The following is a 13,857-nucleotide window of genomic DNA, read 5'->3' on the forward strand; positions in this document are numbered from 1 at the left end:
ACAGCCACAAACAAATTACCTATTTCATTGTCAATTCATGTGCCAGGAATATGAGGGATGAATACAATAGCATCAGACAACTAAGGGCCCAATCCTATCCAGTTTTCCAGCACTGGTGCAGCCACAGTGCAGCCCCAAAGTAAGGGAACAAATGTTCCCATACCTTAAGGGGTCCTCTGCGACTGCTGCCCCACCACAAGATGCAGTGCATGCCCCATTGGCACAGCTGCACTGGCACTGGAAAATTGGATAGGATTGGGCCCTAAATCTGCCTGCCCTGATTGAGTCCCACTGGGTACATACTGCATTACAACGATGAGGAAAGGGTTACCACCAGTCCACAGGAATTAATTACCACTGCTGTTTCTCCACTAATGACAATAGTTCCATCCACAGACACAACTAGGAAATGAGGCAGTCGGAATTCCACGACGATACACACACAATGCAAGTATCATGAGCAATTGCTCACTTTTTTGTTTGGACCCCCACCAGGTTGCCACCATCTTGGAAGGCTCCCTTCCTTCTCATCACAAAGCAGGTTGTGCTTCATTTTTGTTGGAACTGTTTTTCTGCAATGGAGCTCGTTGCCTTCTCTGGTATGTGACCTAAAGCACAGTTATTTTTGTCCGAGTAACTGATAACTACTGCAGTCCATCAGGAAAAGGGAAGCTTCCCTCCCCCCCTCCACACAACTTCCAGAACTTATTACATGTAAAGAGAGCTTGAGCACCTCCTTCTTTGAGGGAAAAATTGGGGTACAAATGTTTTAAAGTAAAAAAAAATAAAAATGACTGAAGGGGCAGGAGCCCTGCGGTTCTTGTATCAGAGCACCCTACTCAGTAAAGTGCTCCACTCCTCCATAGGGTTCGTTCCTAGAACAAGACATGCTGGAGCTCAATCCTGGAGGGAAATCAGGCTCACTACCATGTATGTATTTATTGGTATGACCATAAAACCCCCTCTTCCCCTTATGCCTATGAGCTGGTTGGCAACCTTCAGTCTTGAAAGACTATGGTATAAGCCTACAGCACCCGGTATTCCAAGGTGGTCTCCCATCCAAGTACTAACCAGGCCTGACCCTGCTTAGCTTCCAAGATCAGGCACATGCAGGGCAACATGCATGGCACATGCATGCAACCATGCAGGGCACATGCAGGGCAACCAGCCTATGAGCTGGTTGTGCTCATTCATTGTTGGAGGAGGAATATACTGCATAAATGCAAAGTCTCCCCTATTTCAGGGCTGAACCAAAGCACAACTGTGGTGGAATCCTGGCTCAGATCCATGGTGGAAGAGCAGCCACTTTGTATTCGGCAACTCCCAGTCATTTTGTATGCATATCTGAAGGCTCATGTAAGAAACGCTATTGGTTTTTGCTCATATTCCTCATTAGTGGAGCAGCCTCAATATTAATATTTCAAGGGCAGCTGCTTCAGGCATGCAAGGCTCCCTTACGCAACTGCCTCTCCTGATCATGGCAGCAACAAGGCTTGTTAGCTAGGGCCATTTGGTTCACTTTGGCTGACAATCTATGCCAGGTTTGGGCTCCTTGCGGGCCTTGGTCCTTCAGTGACAACATCAGTGAAGGCAGAGACACTCTTCTCTCCATCTCGCTGTCTTTGATGTGACTTAATATGCCAGACTGATCTGAAAAGGGACTTTCTTGTAACAGAACCTTGACTGCATCCAGTAAGTGACAGGATTAAATGTGTTTGTGCCTCTTTGCCAGAGAAGAAAACTCACCGCTTAGTCTGATGACAGCTGTTCAAAACCAATTTAAAGGGAAAACTTTATTCCAAATTGCTGTTGTCTGAAGCAATATGGAAAAGAGCCCACGGAAGGAGTTGGTTTATACCAGATTCCTTGGAGACTATTCTAGGCCAGTGCTACTCAAGATCTGGTCTACAAACCAGTTGCCAGCCTGCGAGCCATGGCACATTTCCTGTGACAGTCTTCTTCTGGGCTTCTTAGAGTCTCTCACAACTTGCCACAGGATGTGAATGCACACAAAGCCCCCATATGAAGCTCTAGGAAGCCAAAAAGGAAGTGGGAAAGACCAGTAAGATCATTCCATGAATAGATGGTCCACTTCTAGGCCACATCTTAACTATAGTTCAGTGGTTGCACAGCTAGAAGGCTGAATGGAAGTCCTCTGTAGAATGTGATCTTGAATAAAGCAGTAAGTCTGTTTTAAACCTTCTCAGGCTTGGTGATTGAAAGCAAGCATTGCTGTTTGGAGCACTGTCCACATAGTGCCCTATACCCCCTTTTCACCCTGCTTTTAAATGTCCATGTACAAGTCTCAGGCCCCAATCCTATCCAACTTTCTAGCACTCATGCAGCCGTACCAATGGAGAGTGAGCTGCATCGGCGGGGGGGGGGGCGTCACGGAGGCCTCCTCAAGGTAATGAAATGTTTGCTCCCTTACCTGGGATCTGCATTGTGACTGCAATGGCACTGGGAAGTTGGATAGGATTGGCCCTCAGTTATTAATTCTGAGATTTAAGTTACTATAAAAAGCAGCATGATGGCAGGAGGATTGGTAAGAGTACCTTTCAGGGAAAATGATACATGCTTATGGGAGAAATCACTATGTTAATTCCTGATGGCATTAAGAGATCAAAAGAAATCTTCAATACTTTGACTAACAGAACTTCTACAAAAATTGCCTACATATTTTTCATACATACCTTTCTAACAATGAGGGCTAGAAACTTGCTTTTAGTCTTTTTTGGGGAAAAAACACCATAATGAAAGCTCAGATTCTTATCAGAATGAGATAATTTGCAAATATCAAATTCTGAAAAGCTACTAGGTTTAGGATGAGCATATTTGTTGAAGGCGCCAAGCTTATGTTTTCCAGGTTGAAATAATTTTTTTGTGCAAAATATATATTGAAAGCAGCACTGTTTCTTTACCAGGCTCCTTGAACTATGAGGGTAATTTGGACAGTAACCTCTGGTAGGTTGTTAAAAAAAAAAGATGGCAGAAAAACAATTCTATTATGCACAAAAGTTACTTACTATACAACACTGCTTTGCAACATAATCACCACCAGAAGTGAGGCATTTGTCCTAGTGTGGCACAAGCTTTTTTATGCACTCAAAGAACATCAATATGGACCCCATTTGCTGCTTTTTGTGAATGTCAGTGTGGTTTTTGGGCACCCACCTTGCACAAAACTTGTGACAGCCTAGTTTCTTAGTCACAGTTTCAAACAGAACAGTCACGTACAATCCCTACACTATTTCTGAACTCTCCATCGAATTCCCTCAGATTTCATGGACAATGGACCAACAGAGCTCACATCACTTTGTTGACTCATTCAACAAGATCGTCTGTCACCACAGTTGCAGGGAAGTAGCAAGTACATTGCAGGGAGCATATACTAGTTGTGTGCAATTTGAGTCCTGCCAGCTACAGACTGCTTCTGACATTTTTGTAGGTGTCGGCACCCACAAACTATTCCTTATGGGAAAAACAGCAGATGTTAGGAGGATGCAGTAGGAGAGAATGCAGGTTAGGGAGTCCTTGTGGGGGAAAGTCCTCCACCTTGCATCACAGCCTCAGTCCAGTTCATCCCTACCATCAGCTGCTCTTTGAAGAAAACAAACTTTGGAGATGTCAAATCAGAGAAGTCCATCGAACTTGCAGGTGGCTTTTAGTAACTCTATTGCAAGGCTGGCATGATCTGAACACCAGCTGGTGCCACCTTCAGTTGACAACCAATACAAAGGAGAAAAGCCAAAATTCTTACTGTGCTCCTTGCACACTGCCATCAAACTCAGAAGTCCTGTATTTCCAGTTTTGATGGCAGCAGGGGAATGATCTGCTTCTCAATGGAGTGAGGAAGAAGCAGCTAATTGTGACTTGCATTGGTGGCAGGTTGGAGGGAGGAAGTGACAGACAGTGGCGAAAGGGACCCTGAATCGCAACTCGCCTCAGGTGGTCTCATGGGTGAGCTGGCTGTGCCCCATTGGCCATGAAGACCAAAGCATTCATGCACATAGCAAGTCCAGTGACACCTTAACCATAAGCTATTGTTTGAAAAAAATGCTGAAAGGAAGATTTTAAGTTTGCTTCTTTAGGCACAGATCTTACAAAACAAAAAACCAAAAAAAATTATATGCCTGGATGATTAACCTGGTCAAGCTGAATGTTCCCCAAAGCAAATGAATAGGAAAGTATTTTAGATAGATTGCATACCATTTGACTAAAAGGACCGTGTTACACCACATACAAAAATAAGGTGGTAAACTATTACAACAAGCTGGAAAAAGAAATTTCACAGAATATCATCAAGCTACTTTGGATGGTGATGTAGTTACAGTGACTTGCAAGGGTATATGCTAATAAGCCCTCAATGCCATTTTAGTTGAACTGAAGTTTTACAGATGTCCTGATAACAGCTATTTATTAGGCTTGACAGATTTCTTATTGCAATCTCTCAAGGCTGATTCATGTTTTAAAGAGCTTTCCAAACCCCTTTGCATTTGTAGCCTAGAACACTTGATCTGTTATCAAATACTTTCATGACTCAGGAACTGAGCTTTTAATCTTACCCTCTATGCAGACATCACAGAGGCTTCAACAGTGTCCATAATAGGAGAACATACAGCATCTTGGAACGTGTCCTTTAGTGGAGAGAGACAGAGAGCCCATGGGAAGAAGAGGAAAAGACAGCAGGTACCAGATTTGCCTATGCTATTTTGTGAGCAAATAACATGGTTGAATATATTCTATTTTTGAGCTCTACACTGCAATTTTCTGTTCAGATTTCTTATAACCAACATGCCTTTTTAAACCAATATAAAATCCATTTGTTGTCATGACTCTCCTCCCTCTCCTGTACACTATGGGTTTTAAGAAGTGTGGTGATATGATTGGTGTCAACATCGGTTTTCCTTCTGGGACAAAAGCCATTTTGGAGGGGGAGATTTTTGCTGGGACAACACCATGGGGAAAGGTTATTTCCTCCCCCCCCCACCCCCACTGTGGTCCCAGCCCAGATTGCAGATTGCCCTCTTGCAGCTGCTATTTTGTTTGTTTTAAAGAAGAGACTACAGTTGCAGTACTCTTACAACAATATCCTATGTAGCTTGACCTAATACTGTACACATACTGAAATTATTAAGACAGGCTTAAAGGAAACCACACATACTGAATGTGTGCAGAAAAATAGTCAGGCATCACCCACAAAAGATCAAAAGTTATTCTTCAAAGGCAAATCACCACCACAGTTCTTTTCTCAACTCACAGAGATGAGCTTGTGCAAATGTTTGCCAATTAAGATAGACAGGGCTGCCTTTAGCTGTAACAAGGCCAGGGTGAGAATAGTTTCTGGGTCTGCTCTGAAATGAGAGAGAAAGGCTCTTGAGTGTGCAAGGATACCTGTAGTCAGCCAGTGTCTTTAGAGCAGCCTGAGGCACCAAATCTGGACTGGAGCCAGATGTGGGACCAGCAACATTCATCACAATCTTTATCCACAAGAAAGCCCATCCTGCTGCTTTTACTGCTGCAAATTGGATTCAGTGGTCTTTTGCCCCTGAACATGAAGGTTCCATAATAACTAGCATGATAAATAGCTATTGACAGACACATCCATGAATCTCCCCGTGTAAGGCCAATACCACACGCTGTGGCAGTGAATTCCAAAAGTTACGCAGCATGTTAAGAAGTGCATTCAGTAAGCTACAAGTTAAGCAAAATACTACTACTAGCATTATAAATCTGCTATGGAAATGCATATCCATCTGAAATACAATACAGAGGATGGCATCCCCATTAGCAGTCCTGTCCTTGCAGGACCCCTTCCAGGAGCAGAATGTTCCTTCCATTCAAGGAGGCAGCTTCTGTTTGCACAGGGAGCTCCCAGTGACAGAAACAAGCTGCCCAAATAATCCAGAAGGACCTTAAGACAAAGCATTTTCATGTCGCCTAAGCACACCTTTAGAGGAATGTTTGCTTTATGAATTCATTTCATTTCGGAAAGAAAAAAATAACAGAAGTCCCAAGTCAAACTTTGCTTAACACACTAAGGGCCCAATCCTATTCACCTTTCCAGCACTGATGTAGCTGTGCCAACAGGGCATGCACTGCATCCTGTGGTGGTGGGGCAGTCACAGAGGCCTCCCTGAGGTAAGGGAATGTTTGTTCCCTTGCCTTAGGGCTGCATTGAGTGTTCAAAAGCTCAGTGTTCGAACATCAGAGTTCAAACATCAGCTGCATTGAGTGTTTGAAAGCTCAGTGTTCAAAAGCTGGATAGGATTGGGCCCTCACACACAGGGCCTAGGAGAGGGGGTAAAGGGGGTAATTTGTACCTGGGCCCAGGGTCAGGAAGGGGGCCCAGGGGCCAAAGGCGAGGGCCCAGAAATTTCCTGGGATCTTACATTCTCCAATCTCACTGCCCACGCAGGGTGCTGGAGGCAATACTATGGGCACATGGCCATGACTACTGCCATACACACCAGGCCCAGGATTGCATACATTCCTTAACAGTGTCACATCTGGGAGGAAACTGACCTGCTACAGCAGCTCTTTGGTTTGTGGTCCTGGACTCCAAAGACTATTCCAGCTGGTGCCACTTTCCCCCTGCCTGTTTTGCCCCCATTGCCACCCCCCCTTTGGGAAGGGACCCAAAAGAAACTCTGTACCCCCTGATAAAATTCCTCTTCGAGGCCCTGCTCACACACACAAACACTTGCACAGAATAAGCTGTGCAAAAACCACAGTTTTGCACAGTTCCACAACCCAAGTATGCCCTTTTATGAATGCTGAATAGGAGATTACAGCATTGAGGAAATAAGGGGATATAGCTCCTTCAAATGACACACACCAACCAAGAGAAACTGCTCGGCACATGTCACTCTCCTCCTTAAGTCTAACTGTGGGGATGGGTCAGTGATGCAGAACATCACTGATAAAATGTACCCCAGGAACAAGTAGCTGAGATCCAGATACTTTGAAATTCATAAAATTCAGGTTCATATAGCTGCCAGATTGTGAAGAAAATGTCCATCTTCCTTTCTTCAAGGACCTCTTTCCTTCCTTTCTCCACTCGGACAAGACCTGCCCAAAACAGTTTGCTGCCTGGGCTGAAGGACATGATGGCACTTCCATTTCACATATATAGTACTGTACTAAGGGTTTCAAACTGGACTGCCTTTCCTAAGTGCTCCCCCATCTAAAAACATTCCTCCTGCACACAAAAAATAACAAGTCCAGCATTATTCCTGATGTTAGATTTCTGTGTGCAGAGAGAAGCTTTTATTTTTGTTTGTATTCAAATGGGTTGCGGACAGAAAATATATAAATAAGCAGGTCATCTTACCCCAACCTGAATCGTGCAATCCCTGAAATGTTTTACTGACCACACTGTTGCAGCCTTAGTGAGCTTCTGCCACTTTGCCCCTGCCTCAATAGGTTTTCGTCATGGCTAGCAAATGGAAATTGCCAACACAAACCTTCTAGCAGTTGTTATCTTAGGTATAGGGTATTTTTTTCCCCAGTTAAAAAGGACAAACATGTCTAGTTTTAATCAAGTAGAATAGTTAAGTCTGTGGAACGTCTTGCCAAAGGATGTGGTGATGGCATCTGGCCTGGATGCCTTTAAAAGGGGATAGGACAAATTTCTGGAGGAAATGTCCATGTGTACAAGCCATGATGTGTATTTGAAACTTCCTGATTTTAGAAGTAGATTGCCTCTGAATGCCAGATGCAAGTGAGGGCACCGGGATGCAGGTTTCCTGTTGTTTTGTGCTCCCTGAAGCACCTGGTGGGCCACTGTGAGATATAGGAAGCTGGACTAGATAGGCCTCTGGCCTGATGCATCGGCGCTCTTCTTATGTAATAGATCCAAGTTCCACACTCCCCAGCATATACACAGACACTACATAGGTCCAGCTTCAATCCTGGCCATCTCCAGGCAAGCGTGGGAAGAACTAGACCACCACTCTAGCCCAGTGTATCTCAGAGTGTGCTCCTAGGAGTCCTGGGACTCCCCAGGACCCTCAGGGGTTCAACATGCACATCATAAGTAGCCTTCAACTGCTTGGCATTGTGCTACTCTGCATATGTGCCAGGACTCTCCAAGGGCTGGGCTCCCCAAGACTTCATGCATGTGCTGGCAGGGCAATCCAAGTCTCTGTTTAGGGGTGTGAAGGGGCCCAGAGACTGAAAAATTTGAGAACTGCTGCTCTAGCTCTAGCCCACCCCATATTCATCACATTTCCTCTTCTGCTTGATCCCCTTCTTCCTTTTCCCATCCAAAAAGGTGGAGAAGGAGCAGTGGAGGCAGGTGGGCTCCCTCCACCAATTTGCTGCCCAAAACAACAATTAGTCTCATGAATGGACTGGACTTGGTCCCAGCATTCTTGAAAGACATATATCTCATTCTTTATCCAATTGCCAGAATTTGCAGCCCTGCTGAAAGCACCCAAATCCTGCTCAACCCTCTCAGATAGGGGGGCCCCACCTGTGGTGGAAAGTTGATAAATCTACCATGGGAGAAAATGTTTTCCTTTATGCCAGGTCTCTCCCTCCAAGAAAGCTACATTTTTTCCTAGCAGTTTATAATGTTACCCACATTTCTTCTTTATGGGGTCTTGTGATGATACAGATATGATTTCTTCTCCCCTCTGCCCCCCACTTATCTTGAGCATACCATATAACTAGGATATTGTATGCTGTGCTTTCCACAGAGTCAATGTGTACCAGAAATGGTTTAAGGTCAAAACTCAAACTACATCACATTATCATGATGAAATGCTTTTATGTAACTTTTATGTTTTTGGTGGTGTTATGCAATAATCAAAGCCTTACTGCCTACAGGCTGCAGCATCATCGAAAAAGAGTTTTGAAATTCTGCTGGGATAAGTGGCACCAATACTGCGTCATCCAAACAAGTTGCAAATCATAACTGAATTGTTGTGGGTTTAAAAAAAGCATTACATCAGCATCACACTAGGGCAAATTTAGTGTATGTAAGAAATGCCCTGATTCCCCAATGCAGCTTAAAATTATGGAAGTCAATTGCACCAACAGACATGCAGGCATGGCCTAAGCAAGCCAGGTTTCTGTCAGAATTTTGACTGCATATCAAAGCAGATGGCATAGAGTGAGGAGTCACAAAGGCAACTGAGATACTGAGGCAAAGGATACTGAGTGCAAGCAAAAACGCTTCAAATGTTAGCATATTCTGTATTTAAAGAGCCAAGCACATTTGGAAACTCTAGGGCCAAACTAGATGCACAAGAAGCTTGACACACCATTGACACTGCAAGCTTTATGGGTGGGGAGCTAGATAGCAGCAACTGGGTAGGGGGTCAATCTGGATTACAACTGTACTATAGGAAGAAAGGGATTCAACCCCTTGCCCCTCACTGCAGTTCCAATTTGGATAGCAGCAGCCCTTCCATGGCTCAGAGCAGTCACAGGATCCCTGATCTGGATCGGAATCACAGCAGGCTTAACAAGTTATTGCGGTCCTGAACTGGATGAGGCTCTCCCTGACTGCTATTAAAAAAAACAAGCACAGGGTCAAGACTTGCCTTGTTTAGTTCTCAGAGAGTCCCCAAATCCCAGAGATCGCTTGATCCTAGCAAAAGATGACATAGTCCTGTCAGGGCCACACACATTTCCTACAAACATAAAAATTCACAAGACTACAGTACTGTTATAGCCTGGGTTGTTCTTCTGTTAGGACTGCTCCTGCACTTTAAGCCATTTCTGCCCAATGTCGTATATAAGCAACAGGGACCAAATGTGTACACCTGTGGGCTGGGTAACAATGAGTTAAGTACAGAGAAGGCAAGTACAATAGCAAATTCTGATATAGCACACTTACAATGGAAGCAGGGGCAAAAAAATCAAAACTTTAGATATAGGCTGATGGGTTCTGAGCTGTCTGTGACAGATCAGGAGAGAGATCTTGGGGTGGTGGTGGACAGGTCGATGAAAGTGTCGAGCCACTGTGCGGCGGCAGTGAAGAAGGCCAATTCTATGCTTGGGATCATTAGAAAAGGTATTGAGAACAAAACGGCTAGTATTATAATGCCATTGTACAAATCGATGGTAAGGCCACACCTGGAGTATTGTGTCCAGTTCTGGTCACCACATCTCAAAAAAGACATAGTGGAAATGGAAAAGGTGCAAAAGAGAGCAACTAAGATGATTACTGGGCTGGGGAACCTTCCTTATGAGGAAAGACTACAGCGTTTGGGCCTCTTCAGCCTAGAAAAGAGGCGCCTGAGAGGGGACACGATTGAGACATACAAAATTATGCAGGGGATGGACAGAGTGGACAGAGATGCTCTTTACACTCTCACATAACACCAGAACCAGGGGACATCCACTAAAATGGAGTGTTGGGAGAGTTAGAACAGACAAAAGAAAATATTTCTTTACTCAGCATGTGGTCGGTCTGTGAAACTCCTTGCCACAGGATGTGGTGACGGCATCTGGCCTGGACGCCTTTAAAAGGGGGTTGGACAAGTTTCTGGAAGAAAAATCCATTACGGGTTACAAGCCATGATGGGTATGCGCAACCCCCCGATTTTAGAAATGGGTTATGTCAGAATGCGGGATGCAAGGGAGGGCACCAGGATGAGGTCTCTTGTTATCTGGTGTGCTCCCTGGGGCATCTGGTAGGCCGCTGTGAGATACAGGAAGCTGGACTAGATGGGCCTATGGCCTGATCCAGTGGGGCTGTTGTTATGTTCTTATGAAGACTGCAGGAACAAGGCAAAACCAGAAAAAGTAAATCCCCAAAACAGCTGTGGGGCAGAACAGTAAGGGTTTGCCACTGCCACATCCAGATTAATAGTCACAGTAAGCCATGTGCTGGTTTGGAGGTCACTGCCATAGGCCAATCAAGACTGTATTGCTTTAGAAAAATAAGAGTACAACTACATGTGAACTGCTGTGATGGGAAAAAGGAATGTTTAAGATTGTGGGGAGGAGATGACTATTTGCCCAGTGAAAGTCTCTTCCCAGGAACAGAAGGGTCTCTATGCTGTTGGAAGAAAAAAATGTAAGATGACCAAGACATTAAAATTTTACATATTAAATTACAGTTATCCAGGCAAAGCCCGACTATGGATCTTCAGTGTATGCTATAATCCACAGATGGATGGCAGCCAAGAATGAGACACTGCACGCAAGGGAGAATTTGCCTCCAGGGAACCTTGGGGAGCAACAAGTAAACAGTTACTGCTTAAACTATTTTCCCCCTACTCATTTTTCATATGTAAAAGTGAAAACACTGGATAGAAATTAGTTCCTCTTGTGCACACCTCTATGCCTTGAATTAAGAGGCTCCTAAACAATAGTTCTATTTGAAACTGAGTATGTTCTATTGATCAATATAGTGTATTCAAACACGAAACACCCTGAGGGAGATCAACTTTTCTTCCATTGTCTGTTCTTAGCATTGCTTAGAATTAGCTTCTAGGGAAGCTTCACTTACAAACAGTAATTTGATTCCTGGTTGTCATAACAGATAGCATTGTTGACTAACTACAATTCTAGTTTTCATGTCATCCAATGCTTGCTGAAGGGTATGAAGAGAAAGAGGGAAAACCAGGTCTGCTCCTATGATGAGGTCACAGTCTAGGGTTTTTGATGAGCAGCAAAAAAACTCAGTTTTCACATGCAGGGGATTTTTGCCACATGCACCCCCCCCCCCCATTTGTTCGTAAAGGTCACCAGATCCCTCAGTAGCAGGTAGTCTTGGAAGGGGGCCCACATGGGTGATTAACAAAAATAGTGTCTCCCACTTGTGCAAAGAGGGCTTCTTCCACTCACGGAAGACCTAAGGGTTGCCCAAGTTATTTTTGGTTTAACATAAAATTTTGTAAGCAAACATTTTGTAGTAAATCCTCTAAACCACAGTTCAGTTTGCTTCCAAATAATCACATTTATAATCAATGCTTACCTTCTTGTATGTAGCACTTGATTACTTGTTTAGAAATCTGTTCTGTCACCTGGTTCTTACATAAAAAGTCACCAACAAAGAGTTCATAAGATAGATGACTTCTGGCACTTATATCCTTGGTCTGCTTTCAGGAGCCTCACCAGTGAATAACTGATCATACACACCATTTGCCCTTTGGAAACTCAACAAGGAAGTTAATGCCCACTTTAAAAACTGAATTACAGGGTTACTTAAGATATGTTCTAGAATTCACAAGTGTTCATTCAGGTCAAACTCAGGTTTAGTTTGCATAGGAAAAATATAGATATTGACACTATATGCTATGAGAACATAACTGAAAAGGGATCACCACTGTTCTACAGAAAGGCATAGTCAGAAAACTCTATATGGGAAAGGCCACCATACCTCTGAGAATCACAGCTGGCTTACCAGTGTCCTAAACTATCACTTAAGTTGCAAGCTATTCTAGCTTGAGTGAATTTTAGAGCAGCCACTGATGCCCCATTTCCTCATAATCCATTACATATTTTAAAATCTTTTCTAAAGCCACAAAATCTGGGACAAGGTTGTGGCAGCAGACTTTACCACTCTCTTAACTGTGATTCCAAATGCAACCTATCCTCTCTTCCCACAGAATGGAAGCATTTTATGCAATTAAAAAGGCAGCTAGTGGGCTATACTGACGTATCCTTCCAGAGTACCAATGAAACTAAGTGTAATCCTAACCCTGCAATGGTATAGCCAAGCCATGTGGCCTGTGCTGTAGCCAACAAAGGGCAGGAGGTCACCTTGAGATATTTTTTCCCTTATCCTATGCCACGCCCCAGCCTGCTTTATGGGGCTTCTCTGATCTGTGCTAGCTCTATAGCTGGTGCACACCCCAGAAGCCTGTGTAGGGCTCCAAGGCCCAGGAACAGGGATTAGGACATAGGCGGTGGCAGCACAAGCTATCTCACCCCCTCCTGGGCGCAATCTGCCTCCAGTCCACATTCGCCCACCCAGGAATGCCCCCCTGCCTCCAAACTGCCCTCCCACCATCCTCTCCTACCCCCTCCATGCCACCCAGTACAACATTTACCACTGCCAGCCGGCATAGGGATTGGAGCCAGCACTAGCAGGCTACAGCACATCATTGTGCCGGTGCTGTTGGCTCTCCAGTTGGCACAAAAATGCCTTATGGCATGTTTGCAACACTCAAGAGCAAGTGCAGGGGGTTGCATCAGCACAGCTCCGCTTTAAGAATGGGCTGTAAGTAGACAGCAGTTCAGTTGTAACTGAAATGAAGCTTGGGTCAGGAAGAATGCATTAAAGCAGCAGTGGCCAAACCCACCACCACCACGCAACAAAATAGCAGTCCCCGTTCAGACGGCTTCTTCCTGTTCCATCTTAGCATGTGCAAAATGCCCCTCGTTCAGGGGACAGGGACACTTTGGGCAATTGCTTTGCCTGACCAGCATGCCACAAAGCTGTGCAACAGGACACCTGGGAAGACGTGACTGCTCAGAGTGTCCCTGTCCCCCAAACAAGGGGAACTTTGCACGGTGCCCAGGCAGAACGGAAAGGTTCACTCACCATGTGGAAGGATTTTACCAAACCTAAGATTCTGCCCTCAGGCTAGAGTTCAACCAGCCCTGCATTAAAGGGATGGTAAATTGAGACAACTGCTTAAAACCATTTCCAATATGATAATGGTCTTACTATTATGGTAGTATGACTAGTAATTGTCATTATTAATATGGTCTCAAAGCCCAGTTTTCTGTAGTTTACTTAGATTAGTTCTACTTGGCACTTCTAAAAAAACAAAGCTTTGGGGAAATAGTTTTAAGGTGAACATACAACAATATTTGTAGATTATAAAACTATTCCACTTATTAGGAATTTGGGGCTAGAATGAGGGAAGGTAAAGTAGGAACTAGGACCAA

Source organism: Tiliqua scincoides, chromosome 4 (assembly GCF_035046505.1).
Source record: "Tiliqua scincoides isolate rTilSci1 chromosome 4, rTilSci1.hap2, whole genome shotgun sequence".
In the NCBI taxonomy this organism is placed as follows: Eukaryota; Metazoa; Chordata; class Lepidosauria; order Squamata; family Scincidae; genus Tiliqua; species Tiliqua scincoides.